Source organism: Oncorhynchus gorbuscha, linkage group LG12 (genome assembly GCF_021184085.1).
Source record: "Oncorhynchus gorbuscha isolate QuinsamMale2020 ecotype Even-year linkage group LG12, OgorEven_v1.0, whole genome shotgun sequence".
Taxonomy (NCBI): Eukaryota; Metazoa; Chordata; class Actinopteri; order Salmoniformes; family Salmonidae; genus Oncorhynchus; species Oncorhynchus gorbuscha.
In genome coordinates, this window is record NC_060184.1 from 41,168,700 (window position 1) to 41,188,721 (window position 20,022).

The 20,022-nt window shown below is 45.8% G+C and overlaps 1 pseudogene; it reads right to left on the reverse strand.

The window, feature by feature from the left end:
* The window catches only part of LOC123991694, a 37,311-nt pseudogene extending 17,511 nt beyond the window's left edge, over positions 1-19,800 (reverse strand).
* Between the last annotated feature and the right edge of the window lie 222 nt (positions 19,801-20,022).

Genomic DNA, 20,022 nt, shown 5'->3' on the forward strand with positions numbered 1-20,022 from the left:
GGTAGTGTCTCAAATCTGATACTGGGAAGATGACTACCATCTAAGGCGAACATGGGCGTAGGCTTATCTAACTCTCTGAAAGGAATGTCATGTTTCCGAACCCATGCTTCGTCCATGAAACAACCCTCAGCCCCAGAGTCTATCAAGGCACTACATGTAGCACCCGAACCGGTCCAGCGTAGGTGGACCGACAAAGTAGTACAGGACCTTGATGGAGAGACTTGAGTAGTTGCGCTCACCTGTAGCCCTCCGCTTACAGATGAGCTCTGGCTTTTACTGGACATGAATTAACAAAATGTCCAGCAACTCCGCAATAGAGGCACAGGCGGTTGGTGATCCTCCGTTCCCTCTCCTTATTCGAGATGCGAATCCCTCCCAGCTGCATGGGCTCAGTCTCAAAGCCAGAGGAGGGAGATGGTTGCGATGCGGAGCAGGGAAACACCGTTGATGCGAGCTCTCTTCCACGAGCCCGGTGACGAAGATCTACCCGTCGTTCTATGCGGATGGCGAGAGCAATCAAAGAGTCCACATCTGAAGGAACCTCCCGGGAGAGAATCTCATCCTTAACCACTGCGTGGAGTCCCTCCAGAAAACGAGCGAGCAGCGCCGGCTCGTTCCACTCACTAGAGGCAGCAAGAGTGCGAAACTCAATGGAATAATCCGTTATGGACCGTTCACCTTGGCATAAGGAATCCAGGGCCCTAGAAGCCTCCCCACCAAAAACTGAACGGTCAAAAACCCGAATCATCTCCTCTTTAAAGTTCTGGAATTTGTTAGAGCAATCAGCCCTTGCCTCCCAGATAGCTGTGCCCCATTCTCGAGCCCGGCCAGTAAGGAGTGAAATGACGTAAGCAACCCGAGCTCTCTCTAGAGTATGTGTTGGGTTGGAGAGAGAACACAATCTCACACTGCGTGAGAAAGGAGCGGCACTCAGTGGGCTGCCCGGAGTAGCAAGGTGGGTTATTAACCCTAGGTTCTGGAGGCTCGGCAGGCCAGGAAGTAACAGGTGGCACGAGACGTAGACTCTGGAACTGTCCAGAGAGGTCGGAAACCTGAGCGGCCAGGTTCTCCACGGCATGGCGAGCAGCAGACAATTCCTGCTCGTGTCTGCCGAGCATGGCTCCTTGGATCTCGACGGCAGTGTAACGAGCGTCTGAAGTCGCTGGGTCCATTCCTTGGTCGGTTCCTTCTGTCATGCAGGTGAAAGAGGACCCAAAAGCGACTTAACAGAAACAGAGTTTATTTAAATCCAAACAGGGAATAACAAAAATCCTCTAGTCTGTAGAGGGGAATAACTAGAGAAGCGGCCACAGACTGCAGGTCGCTTCGGGTAGGCGCAGGCCGTAGTTGATAGAGCCACCTGCTCACACGCAGCATCTGATGAAGGCAAAAAAACACGACAGGACAGGGCGAAACACAATCACAGCATGGTGAATACAAAACAAGGAACCGACGGGACAGGAACGGATCACAAAGGAATAAATAGGGACTCTAATCAGGGGAAAGGATCGGGAACAGGTGTGGGAAGACTAAATGATGATTAGGGGAATAGGAACAGCTGGGAGCAGGAACGGAACGATAGAGAGAAGAGAGAGCGAGAGAGTGAGAGAGGGAGGGGGAGAGAGAGGGATAGAAGGAGGGAAAGAACCAAATAAGACCAGCAGAGGGAAACGAATAGCATGGGGAGCACAGGGACAAGACATGATAATAAATGACAAACATGACACTGTAGCAGTTTGGGTCAAGAGTGTCCCCCTCTTTGAAGAGGGGGGATGACCGCAGCTGCTTTCCAATCTTTGGGAATCTCAGACGACACGAAAGAGAGGTTGAACAGGCTAGTAATAGGGGTGGCAACAATTTCGGCAGATAATTTTAGAAAGAAAGGGTCCAGATTGTCTAGCCCGGCTGATTTGTAGGGGTCCAGATTTTTCAGCTCTTTCAGAACATCAGCTGAATGGATTTGGGAGAAGGAGAAATGGGGAAGGCTTGGGCGAGTTGCTGTTGGGGGTGCAGTGCTGTTGACCGGGGTAGGAGTAGCCAGGTGGAAAGCATGGCCAGCCGTAGAAAAATGCTTATTGAAATTCTCAATTATGGTAGATTTATCAGTGGTGACAGTGTTTCCTATCTTCAGTGCAGTGGGCAGCTGGGAGGAGGTGTTCTTATTCTCCATGGACTTTACAGTGTCCCAGAACTTTTTTGAGTTAGTGTTGCAGGAAGCAAATTTCTGCTTGAAAAAGCTAGCCTTGGCTTTTCTAACTGCCTGTGTATAACGGTTTATAGCTTCCCTGAACAGCTGCATATCACGGGGGCTGTTCGATGCTAATGCAGAACGCCATAGGATGTTTTTGTGTTGGTTAAGGGCAGTCAGGTCTGGGGAGAACCAAGGGCTATATCTGTTCCTGGTTCTAAATTTCTTGAATGGGGCATGTTTATTTAAGATGGTTAAGAAGGCATTTAAAAAAATATCCAGGCATCCTCTACTGACGGGATGAGATCAATATCCTTCCAGGATACCCCGGCCAGGTCGATTAGAAAGGCCTGCTCGCTGAAGTGTTTCAGGGAGCGTTTTACAGTGATGAGTGGAGGCCGTTTGATCGCTGACCCGTTACGGATGCAGGCAATGAGGCAGTGATCGCTGAGATCTTGGTTGAAGACAGCAGAGGTGTATTTAGTGTCATGTTTTGTCTTATATTGTCTTGTCATTTTGCTTTCCCTTCTGTTCGTTTTCCCCCTGCTGGTCTTATTAGGTTCGTTCCCTTTTTTCTCTCTCCCTCCCTCTCTCTCTTCTCTGTATCGTTCCGTTCCTGCTCCCAGCTGTTCCTATTCCCCTACTCAATCATCTAGTCTTTTCACACCGGTTCCTTATCTTGCCCTCTGATTAGAGTCCCTATTTCTCCCCTTGTTTTCCGTTTCTGTCCTGTCGGATCCTTGTATATTGTTCGCCGTGCTGTGTCTTTGTCTCGCCCTGTCGTGTCTTGTTTCCCTCAGATGCTGCGTGTGAGCAGGTGTCTGAGTCTGCTACGGTCGGTGCCTTCCCGAGGCAACCTACAGTTAATGGTCGAGTCTCCAGTCTGTCCTCGTCACTACGAGTGGAATTAAGTTTTTTATGTTTTGTTTTCTGCTCTGATTGTCCAGGAGTATTGCCTATTTCCTTTACTGGAATAAAGACTCTGTTTTCGCCAAGTCGCTTTTGGGTCCTCATTCACCTGCATAACAGAAGGATCCGACCAAGAATGGACCCAGCGACTATGGATTCTCTCTACTCTACTCTCGAGTTCCAGGGAGCGATGCTCGGCAGACACGAGCAGGAATTGTCTGCTGCTCGGCATGCCGTTGAGACCCTGGCCGCTCAGGTCTCCGACCTCTCAGGACAGTATCAGAGTCTTCGTCTCGTGCCACCAGCTACTTCCTGGTCTTCCGAGTCTCCGGAACCTAGGGTTAATAACCCACCATGTTACTCTGGGCAGCCCACTGAGTGCCGCTCCTTTCTCACCCAGTGTGATATAGTGTTCTCTCTCCAACCCAACACATACTCAAGAGAGAGAGCTCGGATTGCCTACGTCATATCACTCCTTACTGGTCGGGCTCGGCAGTGGGGCACAGCTATCTGGGAGGCAAGCGCTGAGTGTACTAACGATTATCTGAACTTTAAAGAGGAGATGATAAGGGTTTTTGATCGTTCAGTTTTGGGAAAGAAGCTTCCTGGTCCCTGTCTTCCCTATGTCAAGGTAATCGATCCATAACGGATTACTCTATAGAGTTTCGCACTCTTGCTGCCTCCAGTAACTGGAACGAGCAGGCGTTGCTCGCTCGTTTTCTGGAGGGACTCCACGCTAAGGTTAAGGATGAGATTCTCTCTCGGGAGGTTCCATCCAGCGTGGATTCTTTGATTGAACTCGCTATTCGCATTGAACGACGGGTAGATCTTCGTCACCGAGCTCATAGAAGAGAGCTCGCGTTAACTGTGTCTCCCCTCTCTCCGACACTACCATCTTTCCCCACTGACTCAGGTGTTGAGCCCATGCAGCTGGGGGTATTCGCATTTCGACTAAGGAGAGGGAACGGAGAATCACCAACCGCCTCTGTCTCTATTGCGGTTCCGCTGGTCATTTTGTCATTTCATGTCCAGTTAAAGGCCAGAGCTCATCAGTAAGCGGAGGGCGACTGATAAGCGCTACTAGACGGTCCTCTCCGTCAAGTACCTGTACTACCTTACCGGTCCATCTACGCTGGACCGGATCGGCAGCTTCCTGCAGTGCATTAATAGACTCTGGGGCGGAGGGCTGTTTTATGGACGAAGCCTGGGCTCGGGAACATGACATTCCTCTCAGACAGTTAGGGAGCCCACGGTCATGTTCGCCTTGGATGGTAGTCCTCTCCCCAGTATATTATGTGAAACACTACCTTTAACCCTCACTGTATCTGGTAACCATAGTGAGACCATTTCTTTTTGATTTTTTGTTCACCTTTTACACCTGTTGTTTTGGGTCATCCCTGGCTAGTGTGTCATAATCCTTCTTTTGATTGGTCTAGTAATTCTATCCTTTCCTGGAACGTTTCTTGTCATGTGAAGTGTTTAATGTCTGCTATTCCTCCTGTTTGTTCTGCTCCCTCTTCACAGGAGGAACCTGGTGATTTGACAGGAGTGCCGGAGGAATATCATGGTCTGCGCACGGTCTTCAGTCGGTCCAGTACCAACTCCCTTCCTCCTCACCGGTCGTATGATTGTTGTTCTGATCTCCTCAAGAAGCGTTTTGCATCCGCTCCTATCCTTGTTGCACCTGACGTCACTAAACAGTTTATTGTCGAGGTTGACGCGTCGGGGGTGGGCGTGGGAGCCATTCTGTCCCAGCGCTCCGATACTGACGATGGGGTCCACCCTTGCGCGTATTTTTCTCATCGCCTGTCACCGTCGGAACGTAACTATGATGTGGCTAACCGTGAACTGCTCGCCATCCGTTTAGCCCTAGGCAAATGGCGACAGTGGTTGGAGGGGCGACCGTTCCTTTTGTCGTTTGGACTGACCAAAGGAACCTTGAGTACATCCGTTCTGCCAAACGACTGAATGCGCGTCATGCTCGTTGGGCGTTGTTTTTCGCTCGTTTCGAGTTCGTTATTTCTTATTGCCCGGGTACTAAGAACACCAAGCCTCATGCTTTATCCCGTCTCTTTAGTTCTTCTGTGGCTTCTACCGATCCCGAGGGGATCCTTCCTGTTGGGCGTGTTGTCGGGTTGACTGTCTGGGGAATTGAGAGACAGGTTAAGCAAGCACTCACTCACACTCCGTCGCCGCACGCTTGTCCTAGTAACCTTCTTTTCGTTCCTGTCTCTACTTGTCTGGCTGTTCTTCAGTGGGCGCACTCTGCCAAGTTAGCTGGCCACCCCGGCGTTCGGGGTACGCTTGCTTCTATTCGCCAGCGGTTTTGGTGGCCTACTCAGGAGCGTGACACGCGCCGTTTCGTGGCTGCGTGTTCGGACTGCGCGCAGAATAAGTCTGGTAATTTTTTTTCTGCTTCTGCTCCTGGTCTTGCTGGGTCTCAGTCTGTTCCCTGCCACCGCATCTCTCCTGTTCTTGTTCCTGCCCTTGCTGTGTCTCAGTCTGTCCCTAGTTGTTACTCTCCTGGCCTGTTTGGTCCTGTTTGCTCTAAAGCTTTCAGTTCTCTACCCGTGTCTCATTTTTTTTTTAGAGTAGTACCCTAGTTTCCCTTTTTATCGTTTTCCGTTACGGTCCTGAGGAGAGGAGTTGGCTCTTTCTCAGGACGTGCTGGACCGTTTGTGATTTATGATTTCCTCTGTTGCCGCCAGTGTTCCTCCTCGAGTGCGCCAGGAGGCGCTCGGTGAGTGGGGGGGTACTGTCATGTTTTGTCTTATATTGTCTTGTCATTTTGCTTTCCCTTCTGTTCGTTTTCCCCCTGCTGGTCTTATTAGGTTCGTTCCCTTTTTTCTCTTTCCCTCCCTCTCTCTCTTCTCTGTATCGTTCCGTTCCTGCTCCCAGCTGTTCCTATTCCCCTACTCAATCATCTAGTCTTTTCACACCGGTTCCTTATCTTGCCCTCTGATTAGAGTCCCTATTTCTCCCCTTGTTTTCCGTTTCTGTCCTGTCGGATCCTTGTATATTGTTCGCCGTGCTGTGTCTTTGTCTCGCCCTGTCGTGTCTTGTTTCCCTCAGATGCTGCGTGTGAGCAGGTGTCTGAGTCTGCTACGGTCGGTGCCTTCCCGAGGCAACCTACAGTTAATGGTCGAGTCTCCAGTCTGTCCTCGTCACTACGAGTGGAATTAAGTTTTTTATGTTTTGTTTTCTGCTCTGATTGTCCAGGAGTATTGCCTATTTCCTTTACTGGAATAAAGACTCTGTTTTCGCCAAGTCGCTTTTGGGTCCTCATTCACCTGCATAACATTTAGAGGGGAAGTTGGTTAGGATGATATCTATGAGGGTGCCCGTGTTTAAGGCTTTGGGGAGGTACCTGGTAGGTTCATTGATCATTTGTGTGAGATTGAGGGCATCAAGTTTAGATTGTAGGATGGCTGGGGTGTTAAGCATGTTCCAGTTTAGGTCGCCTAGCAGCACGAGCTCTGAAGATAGATGGGGGGCAATCAGTTCACATATGGTGTCCAGAGCACAGCTGGGGTCTATAGCAGGAGGGTGGTCTATAGCAGGCGGCAACGGTGAGAGACTTGTTTTTAGAGAGGTGGATTTTTAAAAGTAGAAGTTTAAATTGTTTGGGTACAGACCTGGATAGTAGGACAGAACTCTGCAGGCTATCGCCTCCTTTGAATTCCATGCTGTCACAGTTACCAGCCCTTTCAAGCTTAACATCCTTATCATTTATCGCCCTCCAGGTTCCCTCGGAGAGTTCATCAATGAGCTTGATGCCTTGATAAGCTCCTTTCCTGAGGACGGCTCACCTCTCACAGTTCTGGGCGACTTTAACCTCCCCACGTCTACCTCTGACTCATTCCTCTCTGCCTCCTTCTTTCCACTCCTCTCCTCTTTTGACCTCACCCTCTCACATTCCCCCCCTACTCACAAGGCAGGCAATACGCTCGACCTCATCTTTACTAGATGCTGTTCTTCCACTAACCTCATTGCAACTCCCCTCCAAGTCTCCGACCACTACCTTGTATCCTTTTCCCTCTCGCTCTCATCCAACACCTCCCACACTGCCCCTACTTGGATGGTATCGCGCCGTCCCAACCTTCGCTCTCTCTCCCCCCGCTACTCTCTCCTCTTCCATCCTATCATCTCTTCCCTCTGCTCAAACCTTCTCCAACCTATCTCCTGATCCTGCCTCCTCAACCCTCCTCTCCTCCCTCTCTGCATCCTTTGACTCTCTATGTCCCCTATCCTCCAGGCCGGCTCGGTCCTCCCTCCCGCTCCGTGGCTCGATGACTCATTGCGAGCTCACAGAACAGGGCTCCGGGCAGCCGAGCGGAAATGGAGGAAAACTCGCCTCCCTGCGGACCTGGCATCCTTTCACTCCCTCCTCTCTACATTTTCCTCCTCTGTCTCTGCTGCTAAAGCCACTTTCTACCACTCTAAATTCCAAGCATCTGCCTCTAACCCTAGGAAGCTCTTTGCCACCTTCTCCTCCCTCCTGAATCCTCCCCCCCCTCCTCCCTCTCTGCAGATGACTTCGTCAACCATTTTGAAAAGAAGGTCGACGACATCCGATCCTCGTTTGCTAAGTCAAACGACACCACTGGTTCTGCTCACACTGCCCTACCCTGTGCTCTGACCTCTTTCTCCCCTCTCTCTCCAGATGAAATCTCACGTCTTGTGACGGCCGGCCGCCCAACAACCTGCCCGGTTGACCCTATCCCCTCCTCTCTTCTCCAGACCATTTCCGGAGACCTTCTCCCTTACCTCACCTCGCTCATCAACTCATCCCTGACCGCTGGCTACGTCCCTTCCGTCTTCAAGAGAGCGAGAGTTGCACCCCTTCTGAAAAAACCTACACTCGATCCCTCCGATGTCAACAATTACAGACCAGTATCCCTTCTTTCTTTTCTCTCCAAAACTCTTGAACGTGCCGTCCTTGGCCAGCTCTCCCGCTATCTCTCTCTGAATGACCTTCTTGATCCAAATCAGTCAGGTTTCAAGACTAGTCATTCAACTGAGACTGCTCTCCTCTGTATCACGGAGGCGCTCCGCACTGCTAAAGCTAACTCTCTCTCCTCTGCTCTCATCCTTCTAGATCTATCGGCTGCCTTCGATACTGTGAACCATCAGATCCTCCTCTCCACCCTCTCTGAGTTGGGCATCTCCGGCGCGGCCCACGCTTGGATTGCGTCCTACCTGACAGGTCGCTCCTACCAGGTGGCGTGGCGAGAATCTGTCTCCTCACCACGCGCTCTCACCACTGGTGTCCCCAGGGCTCTGTTCTAGGCCCTCTCCTATTCTCGCTATACACCAAGTCACTTGGCTCTGTCATAACCTCACATGGTCTCTCCTATCATTGCTATGCAGACGACACACAATTAATCTTCTCCTTTCCCCCTTCCGATGACCAGGTGGCGAATCGCATCTCTGCATGTCTGGCAGACATATCAGTGTGGATGACGGATCACCACCTCAAGCTGAACCTCGGCAAGACGGAGCTGCTCTTCCTCCCGGGAAGGACTGCCCGTTCCATGATCTCGCCATCACGGTTGACAACTCCATTGTGTCCTCCTCCCAGAGCGCTAAGAACCTTGGCGTGATCCTGGACAACACCCTGTCGTTCTCAACCAACATCAAGGCGGTGGCCCGTTCCTGTAGGTTCATGCTCTACAACATCCGCAGAGTACGACCCTGCCTCACACAGGAAGCGGCGCAGGTCCTAATCCAGGCACTTGTCATCTCCCGTCTGGATTACTGCAACTCGCTGTTGGCTGGGCTCCCTGCCTGTGCCATTAAACCCTTCAACTCATCCAGAACGCCGCAGCCCGTCTGGTGTTCAACCTTCCCAAGTTCTCTCACGTCACCCCGCTCCTCCGTTCTCTCCACTGGCTTCCAGTTGAAGCTCGCATCCGCTACAAGACCATGGTGCTTGCCTACGGTGCTGTGAGGGGAACGGCACCTCAGTACCTCCAGGCTCTGATCAGGCCCTACACCCAAACAAGGGCACTGCGTTCATCCACCTCTGGCCTGCTCGCCTCCCTACCACTGAGGAAGTACAGCTCCCGCTCAGCCCAGTCAAAACTGTTCGCTGCTCTGGCCCCCCAATGGTGGAACAAACTCCCTCACGACGCCAGGACAGCGGAGTCAATCACCACCTTCCGGAGACACCTGAAACCCCACCTCTTTAAGGAATACCTAGGATAGGATAAGTAATCCCTCTCACCCCCCCCTTTTAAGATTTAGATGCACTATTGTAAAGTGACTGTTCCACTCGATGTCATAAGGTGAATGCACCAATTTGTAAGGCGCTCTGGATAAGAGCGTCTGCTAAATGACTTAAATGTAAAAATGTAAATGTATCTTTGCAGTAGATTGCAACACCGCCCCCTTTGGCAGTTCTATCTTGTCTGAAAATGTTGTAGTTTGGAATTAAAATTTCCAAACTACAACATTTCTTCCTAAGCCAGGATTCAGACACAGCTAGAACATCCCGGTTGGCAGAGTGTGCTAAAGCAGTGAATAGAACAAACTTAGGGAGGAGGCTTCTAATGTTAACATGCATGAAACCAAGGCTATTACGGTTACAGAAGTCATCAAAAGAGAGCGCCTGGGGAATAGGAGTGGAGCTAGACATTGCAGGGCCTGGATTCACCTCTCCATCGCCAGAGGAACATAGGAGGAGAAGAATAAGGGTGCGGCTAAAAGCAATAAGAATTGGTCGTCTAGAACGTCTGGAACAGAGAGTAAAAGGAGGTTTCTGGGGGCGATAAAATAGCATCAAGGTATAATGTACAGACAAAGGTATGGTAGGATGTGAATACAGTGGAGGTAAACCTAGGTATTGAGTGATGAAGAGAGAGATATTGTCTCTAGAAACATCATTGAAACCAGGAGATGTCATTGCATGTGTGGGTGGTGGAACTAATAAGTTGGATAAAGGTATAGTGAGCAGGACTAGAGGCTCTACAGTGAAATAAGCCAATAAACAGCAATGGACAAGACATATTGACATTAAGAAGAGGCATCCTTAGTCGAGTGATCAAAAGGGTCCAGTGAGTGGAGAGGTTGGTTGGGGATCACGGCGATTTAGACAGCTAGCCAGGCCATCGGTAGCAAGCTAGCATAGGATGGAGGTCTGTTGTTAGCCACCTCTTGCGTTCCGTCAGTAGATTAGTGGGGTTCCATGTGGTAGAGGGGATTAATCCAAATCACACAACAACAAAAAATAAAAACAATAGATAGTTATAGAGGCCCAAGAAGAAACATAATAATAATCAAAATAAATAAATTGTCCGATTGTCTATTCTGAGAGCAGCCGGTAAGACAGCTAACGGTTAGCAGGCCGCAGATGGGCGTTCAGGTAACGTCGCGACGGAGGAGCCAGCTGGATCTCCTTCGGGTAGATAACGTCAGCAATCCAGTTGTGAAGGCCCGGTGGGGCTCCGCGTAGGCAGTAAAACGGGTCCGGATAGGTGACTGCAGCCCAGGAGTGATTGAAGGAGCTGGCTAGCTCCGGAGTAATTGATGTTTGCTCCGGAATCGACGAAAGCCGACAGTCACACGGATAGCAGCTAGCTAGCTGTGAGATCCGGGTATGAATGTCCAGAGAGCAGTTGAAATCCAGGGACATGGAGAGAAATATTGGTCCGGTATGTTCCGTTCCGAGCCGCGCTGTGCCGTACAAAACTGGCGATAGATTTTCGAGCTAAAGGATAGCTGATGACCACAAACCGTGGTTAGCTGAATACTAATGATTTGCCAGTAAAGAAGCTAACTAGCTTCTGAACTAGCTTCTGGATTAGCTTCTGGATTAGCTTCTGGCTAGCTTCTGGCTAGTTTCTGGCTAGCTTCTTGGAGTTTCTGGCTAGCCAGGTAAATAATACTTATTTATAAATATAAATTGGTGAGGCGGATTGCAGGAGAGTGTTTTGAAGATGAGTTGATGGAAAATAAAAATAAAATGTATGTGAAAAAAGTTTAAATATATATATATACAGGACACGACAAGATGAGGACAAAAGACGTCTGAACTGCTATGCCATCTCGGAAATATATCGTCAAAGGAATGAGCGTTACACCGAGGCCTGTACTCTGGATCAGGATCGATTTGGAGGTGGAGGGCCCGTCATGGTCTGGGGCGGTGTGTCACAGCATCACCAGACTGAGCTTCTTGTCATTGCAGGCAATCTGAACTCTGTGCGTTACAGGGAAGACATCCTCCCCCTTCATGTGGTACCCTTTCTGCAGGCTCATCCAGACATGACCCTCCAGCATGAAAATGCCACCAGTCATACTGCTCGATCTGTGCATGATTTCCTGCAAGAGAGGAATGTCAGTGATCTGCCATGGCCAGCGAAGAGCCTGGATCTCAATCCCATTGAGCACATCTGGGACCTGTTGGATCGGAGGGTGAGGGCTAGGGACTTTCCCCCCGGAAATGTCCGGGAACTTGCAGCTGCCTTGGTGGAAGAGGGGGTAACATCTCACAGAAATAATAGGTCAAATCTGGTGCAGTCCATGAGGAGGAGATGCACTGCAGTACTTAATGCAGTTGGTGGCCACACCAGATACTGACTTTTGATTTTGACCCTCCCATTTGTTCAGGGACACAATATTCAATTTCTGTTATTCACATGTATGTGGAACTTGTTCAGTTTATGTCTCAGTTGTTAAATCTTATGTTCATACAAATATTTACACATGTTAAGTTTGCTGAAAATAAACGCAGTTGACAGTGAGAAGACGTTTTGAAACAGTTCTGATAGGCATGAAGATTTAATTGACAACTATTAGAAAATAGACAAATGCACACAACCTGTCCATAGTCTAATGATCAATTTAGTGAAGCAGTGGGTGGCTATGATGACACTACATTTTAATTTAAGTGAGCACTTTATCTAAATCTGTGCAAACACTGACTGATATTTTTTGCATTAATATATTAACTTCTAATTTACACATCTTGGTTTTCTTCACTGTTCGCTTCATGCGCAATTCACGTACCGAATCTCCACCGGCCTCTCTCTAGCTTTTAAACGAGTAGTGTATATATAGACAATGAACAGCAATATAGTTTGAAACTTTTTCTAAAAACAAATAGGCCTAGTTGCACTTTTTCTAAAAACCCAGAATCTCTAGTTGCACAGCTAGCCTTAGACCACTGCGCCACTCGGGAGAGCCATGTCCTTTCTCTTAGTTGTCTGTTTCCTTGCACTCGTTCTGTGAATGAGCTTCTGAGGAGGCGAGGCTAATCAGCCGTGTCGACGCTCCCAACGTGGGTAGGAGGGCCGTGTAGACAACCGGTGACTTGAAAAGAATAACTGGGTGGTCCTGCTTGAATTCACCTTCCTAGATACAGTAATCAACCATAGCATTGATTGTTAAAAGGTTCCTTTGTCTTCCTCAAACTCGTGTTGCGTTTCGCAGCTGCAGCGCATGGTCAACTTAGTCTGATATGTAAATTCTTAGCGCACATGTTTTATACCCTCGGGTCAAAAGGGCCGTTTCCGTCTTTATGACATGCTCTCTGGGTTCCCTGGTTTGTAGCTAGTTACAAGGAAAGGTATTAGAACTTACTATGATCTCGTTTAGACAACTAAAATCACAGTTCTCTTTGATCTGGATATTTTCTACACAACAAAAAGGATGTAAACATCATATACAAATAATAACTCTTCAAGTAACGTTTTTGTTATAACGTCTTCATTTAAGTTTTAATGACAGCACAAAAATCGACATTCATTTTCATATTCCATCTATCATTGTTTTACCACCATTTTGGCTGAAATATAATGTCCAAAGGTCAATTTATTTGATGTTCTGGCATTTTGGGCCGTAAACTCTTCCTCAATCACACAGATATTCCAGCCTCTCACGTTACAGACCAGAAGGGTTGGGCTGCTGCCTTACAATTTACGATGGATGTGAGATCATAAACCCCTCAACCAATCCCTCTATACCTCTCCACCTGTGCGGGAGGAAGAGATCTCTCTGTAGAACCATGATCCACTGTAACCTGATCCTCATAGGCCAGTCAGGACACAACCTTGATATGGTAGAATGACTTAGCTGGATCATTTGATAATATCTAAATAGTGCTTTCTGCCGTAGCTACACAGTATTCTGGCTCTGCTGTTTTGGGGGATTTGTATAGCTTACCACATTCATTGCTTGTAGTTAATTGTATATATTGAAGCTGAAGGAGCAGATCCTATATCGCCAAGACCTGCATTATTCAATGGCCTGGCGTGGTGTATGGGATCAGTGTTTTCCACAAGTACATAACCAGCCAGGCCACCCCCGGGTTAAACATTTTTAGCAGAAGGAGCTCTATTTTGGTGGCCTCTGGTACATTCTAATGCCTTGATTCGAAATACACAGCAAAATGATTGAATACTTTATCAAGTTTACATCCCAGATTGGAAATATTAGTAGTGGTATTGTGTAGAAAGACACGAAATCACAATTTACATGACAGAAAATGTATGAACTTAGTGTATTTTTGTTGTTTTGGACATGGTCTAGGCCTATATGATCAGGACAATGTTCTATGTAAGAGAGCTTTGAAATAAAAATCTGATTTGGAGGGCCACGCTTTGAAAAGAGAATATGCAATAATAATGAACAATACCGTCTGGGTTTTCCCATCAGTCTCCTGATATTCCCCCACTCCACACGGATCAACTTCCTGGTCTTCAGGTTAGGATCTCTTTCAAACACAGGCAGAAGTCATTGTCCTTATAATAACTCACTGTGAAAGTATGTAATACAGCTTACCTGTCTATGTTAGAATAAAACCACTCGTAGATGCACCATTTGTGTGCTTTTGGCAGTTTGAGGAGGTTTCTCAATCGCAGACCAATTATCTGAGACACTTTCTTATCTGGGGTTGTCACATTAGTAAATTTCTACAAGAAAACATACCAAAACAAATGAACAAGAATTAAGGTAGTCCTTAAGCCATTTTGCCACAACTTTGGAAGTATGCTTGGGGTCATTGTCCATTTGGAAGACCCATTTGCGACCAAGCTTTAACTGATTACTTGAGATGTTGCTTCAATATATCCACATAATTGTCCTGCCTCATGATGCTATCTATTTTGTTTCATGCCTCATGAGGCTGCCACCCCCGTGCTTCATGGTTGGGATGGTGTTCTTTGGTTTGCAAGCATCCCCCTTTTTCCTCCAAACATAACGATGGTCATTATGCCAAACAGTTATATTTTTGTTTCATCAGACCAGAGGACATTTCTCCAAAAAGTACAATCTTTGTCCCCATGTGCAGTTGCAAATTGTAGTCTGGCTTTTTTTACGGCGGTTTTGGAGCAGTGGCTTCTTCCATGCTAAGCAGCTTTTCAGGTTATGTCCATATAGGACTCGTTTTACTGTGGATATAGATACTTCTGTACCCGTTTCCTTGAGCATCTTCACAAGGTCCTTTGCTGTTCTGGGATTGATTTGCACATTTCGCACCAAGGTATGTTCATCTCTAGGAGACTGAATGTGTCTCCTTCCTGAGCGGTATGACGGCTGCAGGGTCCCATGGTGTTTCTCATGACCGCGCGTCACGAGCCCATGGGCTCTCTGCCAGACCTCTGAGTCATTCCCCTTTCATTCAGCCCCCTTCATAGTAGAAGCATCAAACAACGTTCTAAAGACTGTTGACATCTAGTGGAAGCCTTAGGAAGTGCAAGATGACCAATATCCCACTAAACCTTCAATAGGGGATGAGTTGAAAAACTACAAATCTCAGATTTTTTCTCAGGTTTTTGCCTGCCATATGAGTTCTGTTATACTCACAAACATCATTCGAACAGTTTTAGAAACATCATAGTGTTTTCTATCCAAATATACTAATAATATGCATATCTTAGCTTCTGGGGCTGAGTAGCAGGCAGTTAACTCTGGGCACCGTATTCATCCAAGCTACTCAATACTGCCCCCCAGCAATAAGAAGTTAAAGGCACAGTCAGCTAAGTGTATGTAAACTTCTGACCCACTGGAATTGTGATACAGTGAATAAGTGAAATAATCTGTCTGGAAACAATTGTTGCAAAAATGTCTTGTGTCATAAACAAAGTAGATGTCCTAACCAGTGAAGCAGGTTGAGAGATTTAAGTTCCTTGGTGTTTACATCATCAACAAACTAACATGGTCCAAGCTTACCAACAGTCGTGAAGAGGGCACGACAAAACCTATTCCACCTCAGGAAACAAAAAATATTTGGCACGAGTCCTGAGATCCTCAAAAGGTTCTACAGCTGCATCATCAAGAAAGAGTATGGCAATTGCTCAGCCTCCGACCGCAAGGCACTACAGAGGGTAGTGCGTACGGCCCAGTACATCACTGGGGCTAAGCTGCCTGCCATCCAGGACCTCTATACCAGGCAGTGTCAGAGGAAGGCCCTAAAGATTGCCCAAGACTCCAGCCACTCTAGTCAGACTGTTATCTCTGCTACCACACGGCAAGCAGTACCAGAGTGCCAAGTTTAGGTCCAAGAGGCTTCTAAACAGCTTCTACCCCCAAGCCGTAGGACTCCTGAACACCTAATCAATTGGCCACCCAGACTATTTGCATTGACCCCCCTACACCGCTGCTACTCTCTGTTGTTATAATTTATGCATAGTCACTTGTACCTACATGTACATATTACCTCAACTAACCGGTACCCCCTGTATATATAGTCTTGCTATTGTTATTTTACTGTTACTTTAATTAATTGTTACTTATATTTCTTATTATTATCATCATCTTTTTTCTTCTTTAAAAAAAGAAAACTGCATTGTTGATTAGGGGCTCGTAAGTAAGCATTTTTTAAACATGCATATTTAGTTAATATTGCCTGCTAACATGCATTTCTTAGAATTAGGGAAATTGTGTCACTACTCTTGTGTTCCGTGCAAGCAGTCAAGGTATATGGAGCAGTTTGGTCCGCCTGGCTCGTTGCGAACTGTGTGAAGTCTATTAATTCCTAACAAAGACTGTAATCAATTTGCCAGAATTGTACATAATTATGAAATAATATTGTCAGTTGTACAATCTAACAACAATATTTATATAAAGGTGTAAAAAAATATATATATATATATATTACTTTTTTTCTGAAATAAAAATCGGTGTCCAAAAATACCGATTTCCGATTGTTATGAAAACTTGAAAATCGGCCATAAGTAAATCTGCCGTTCCGATTAATCGGTCGACCTCAAAAAGAGAGACTGCATTGCCCATCTGTATGAGCTGGAGCCCTTACCTGGGGCACAGAGGTGACCCTTTGGCTCCTTCTAGGGGATCTGGATGGGAGGCGCTGTTCCTCCTCTTCCCCGAACAGTCTGCTACCCTTGGAGCTCCGTGTCGGCTGGACACAGGGAGGGCAGGGTCAGCATATGGGTGATAATGTTAATGTTTTAACATGTTTTTAAAATGTGCAGATAGTTCTGCTTATTAAACATTCCTACTCCATCTAAGATGAAACTGGGGCACTGATTTGTTGAGAATACAAATGAAGTGTCAACATGGTAGAATTGATTGTGCAAATCAGACCAATGATGGTTATTTGAACAGAGAGACAAACTGCTCATGGGTAGTAAAAAAACAAAAGTGAGTTACATAGTGATATTATTTGACGATTATATAGACAATATCACATTCATGCCCTAGTTGGCTATTTTTCCTTCATAGCTTGTTCCCCATCTTTAAAAAAAGGTAGCCAATTTGTTTTCAGTACTTTTATTTCCATGACTGATAAAAAAAGTGTTGTTTTTTTCATGGCTATCTTGTCCCTCTGCAGCAGAGATATGGTGAGCAATATGTTTGGAACACTGAATCGCAATAAAATCACAGCATCAAATTGAAATATATACAATACCAGTCAAAAGTTCAGACACGCCTACTCATTCAAGGGTTCACATTTTTATTTTTAAAAACTATTTCCTACATTGTAGAATAATAGTGAAGACATCAAAACTATTAAATAACATATGGAATCATCAGGTAACCAAAAAAATCTTAAATATATTTTAGATTCTTCAAAGTAGCCACCCTTAGTCTTGACAGCGTTCCACACTTTTGGCATTCTCTCAACCAGCTTCACCTGGAATGCTTTTCCATCAGTCTTGAAGGAGTTCCCATATATGCTGGGCACTTGTTGGCTGCTTTTCCTTCACTTTGCAATCCAACTCATCCAAAACCACCTCAATTGGGTTGAGGTCGGGTGAGGCCAGCTCATCTGATACAGCACTCCATCGCTCTCCTTCTTGGTCAAATAGCCATTACACAGCCTAGATGTGTATTGGGCCCTTGTCCTGTTGAAAAACAAATGATAGTGGGACTAAGTGCAAAGCAGATGGGATGGCATATTGCATCAGAAAAGTGTGGTTGCCATGCTGGTTAAGTGTGCTTTGAATTCTAAATAAAATCAGACAGTGTCAACAGCTAAGCACCCCCACACTATCATACTTCCTCCATGCTTCACGGTGGGAACTACGCATGCGGAGATCATCCGTTCACATACTCTGTGTCGCAATTTGTACTCAGACCAAAAGGACACATTTCCACTGGTCTAACGTCCATTGCAGGTATCCTAGTGGTTAGAGCATTGGGCCAGTAATTGAAAGGTTGCTGGATAGAATCACTAAGCTGACAAGGTAAAAATCTGTCGTTCTGCCCCTGAACAAGGCAGTTAGCCCACTGTTCCCCGGTAGGCCGTCACTGTAAATAAGAATTTGTTCTTAACTGGCATGCCTAGCTAAATGAAGGTTAAATGTAAAAAATAAAAATATATATTTTTTTTAATTGTTTGTGTTTCTTGGCCCGAGCAAGTCTCTTTCTTATTGGTGTCTTTTAGTAGTGGTTTCTTTGCAGCAATTCAAACATGAAGGCCTGATTCACGCAATCTCCTCTGGACAGTTGATGTTGAGATGCGTCTATACTTGAACTCTGTAACTTCCTGTGGAGGTTCTCATGAGAGCCCGTTTCATCATAGCGCTTGATGGTTCTTGTGACAGCACTTGAAACTTTCCAAGTTGTTGAAAATTTCCGCATTGACTGACCATGTCTTTAACTTCTTTGTGACAGGGGCAGTATTTTCATGTCCGGATGAAATGCCTGCTACTCATCCCCAGAAGATAAGATATGCATATTATTAGTAAATATGGATATAAAACACTCGGAAGTTTCTAAAACTGTTTGAATCATGTCTGAGTATAACACAACCTATTTAGCAGGCGAAACCCCGAGGACAAACCATTGAGAATTTTTTTTAGGTCACTTTTCAATGTTTTTTCATTGGGAATCCAGGGACTTTCTTGCAGTTCCGATCGATTCCACTGGATGTCAACAGTCTTTAGAAATTGTTTGAGGTTTTTCCTTTGTGTAATGAAGAAGTATGGCCATCTTGAACAAGGATAACTTGAAGTGTACTGTTAGACAGAGGCGAGACTAGAATGCTAGCTACAGTTTGTTTTCCTCTTGTATTGAACACAGAGCATCCATTCTTAAATTTGATTGATTATTTACTTTAAAAAATACCTAAAGTTGCATTACAAAAGTAGTTTGAAATGTTTTGGCAAAGTTTACACGTAACTTTTGAGATATTTTGTAGTCACGTTGCGCAAGTTGGAACCAGTGTTTTTCTGGATCAAACGCACCAAATACATTTTGGATATATATCAATGGATTTAAATCAAACAAAGGACCATTTGTGGTGTTTATGGGAAATATTGGAGTGCCAACAAAAGATGCTCGTCAAAGGTAAGGCATTAATTACATTTTTATATCAGAGTTGTGTCGCGCCTGCAGGGTTGAAATATGATTTTCTCTCTTTGTTTATTATGGTGCTATCCTCAGATAATAGCATTGTTTGCTTTCGCCAAAAAGCCTTGAAATCTGACATGTTGGCTGAATTCACAACAAGTGTAGCTTTAATTTGTGATCTTGCATGTGTAATTTCATGAAAGTTTGATTTTTATAGTAATTTATTTGAATTTGGCGCTCTGCAGAGGTTAAGCAAAGAGAAACGATAGTCCATCAATACGTTTGAGCTGTTCTTGCCATAATAAGGATTTGGTCTTTTACCAAATAGGGCTATCTTCTGTAAACCACCCCTACCTTATCACAACACAACTGATTGGCTCAAACGCATTGAGGAAATAAAATCTACAAATTAACAAGGCACACCTGTTCATTGAAATGCATTCCAGGTGCATACCTCATGAAATTGGTTGAGAGAATGCCAAAACTGTGCAAAGCTGACATCAAGGCAAAGCGTGGCTATTTGAAGAAACTCAAATGTAAAATATATTTAGATTTGTTTAACACTTTTTTGGTTACTACATGATTCCATGTGTGTTATTTCAAAGTGTTGATGTCTTCACTATTATTCTACAATGTAGAAAATAGCACAAATAAAGAAAAACCCTTGAATGAACAGGTGTCCAAACATTTGACTAGAACTGTATATAAATCGTGAGAATCGCAATACATATCATACCAACAAAGTATTGTGATAATATCGCATCATGAAGGCCGTGGCAATCCCCAGCTAAATTCATGGGAAGTGCTGATAAGAGTGTCAGTGCCGACTTAATCAATAATGGTTGAATTACCAGAGATAAAATCCATATGAGCCCTAAAGAGTTCCAAGGCATAGACGGGAGGAAGGGCTACATTGGTCATCTCACCGTTTCCATGGACACCAGGGTGTGTTGTCCTCTCGTGTTGTGAGCTTTTGTTTGCTTCTCATTCAAAGTATTTGACAGACTGCCCTCTGGAAATTTACAACATATGGCATTATCAAAAATAGATTAAACTCACAATACACTGGCAAGTCACAACTGCTCCCTCATTGTTTAGACAGTCTATTTTCCCAAACTTTGAAGTGTCCTCCATTCCCAGTCTCCTTCCTTCATGACCATTGATACAGTGGC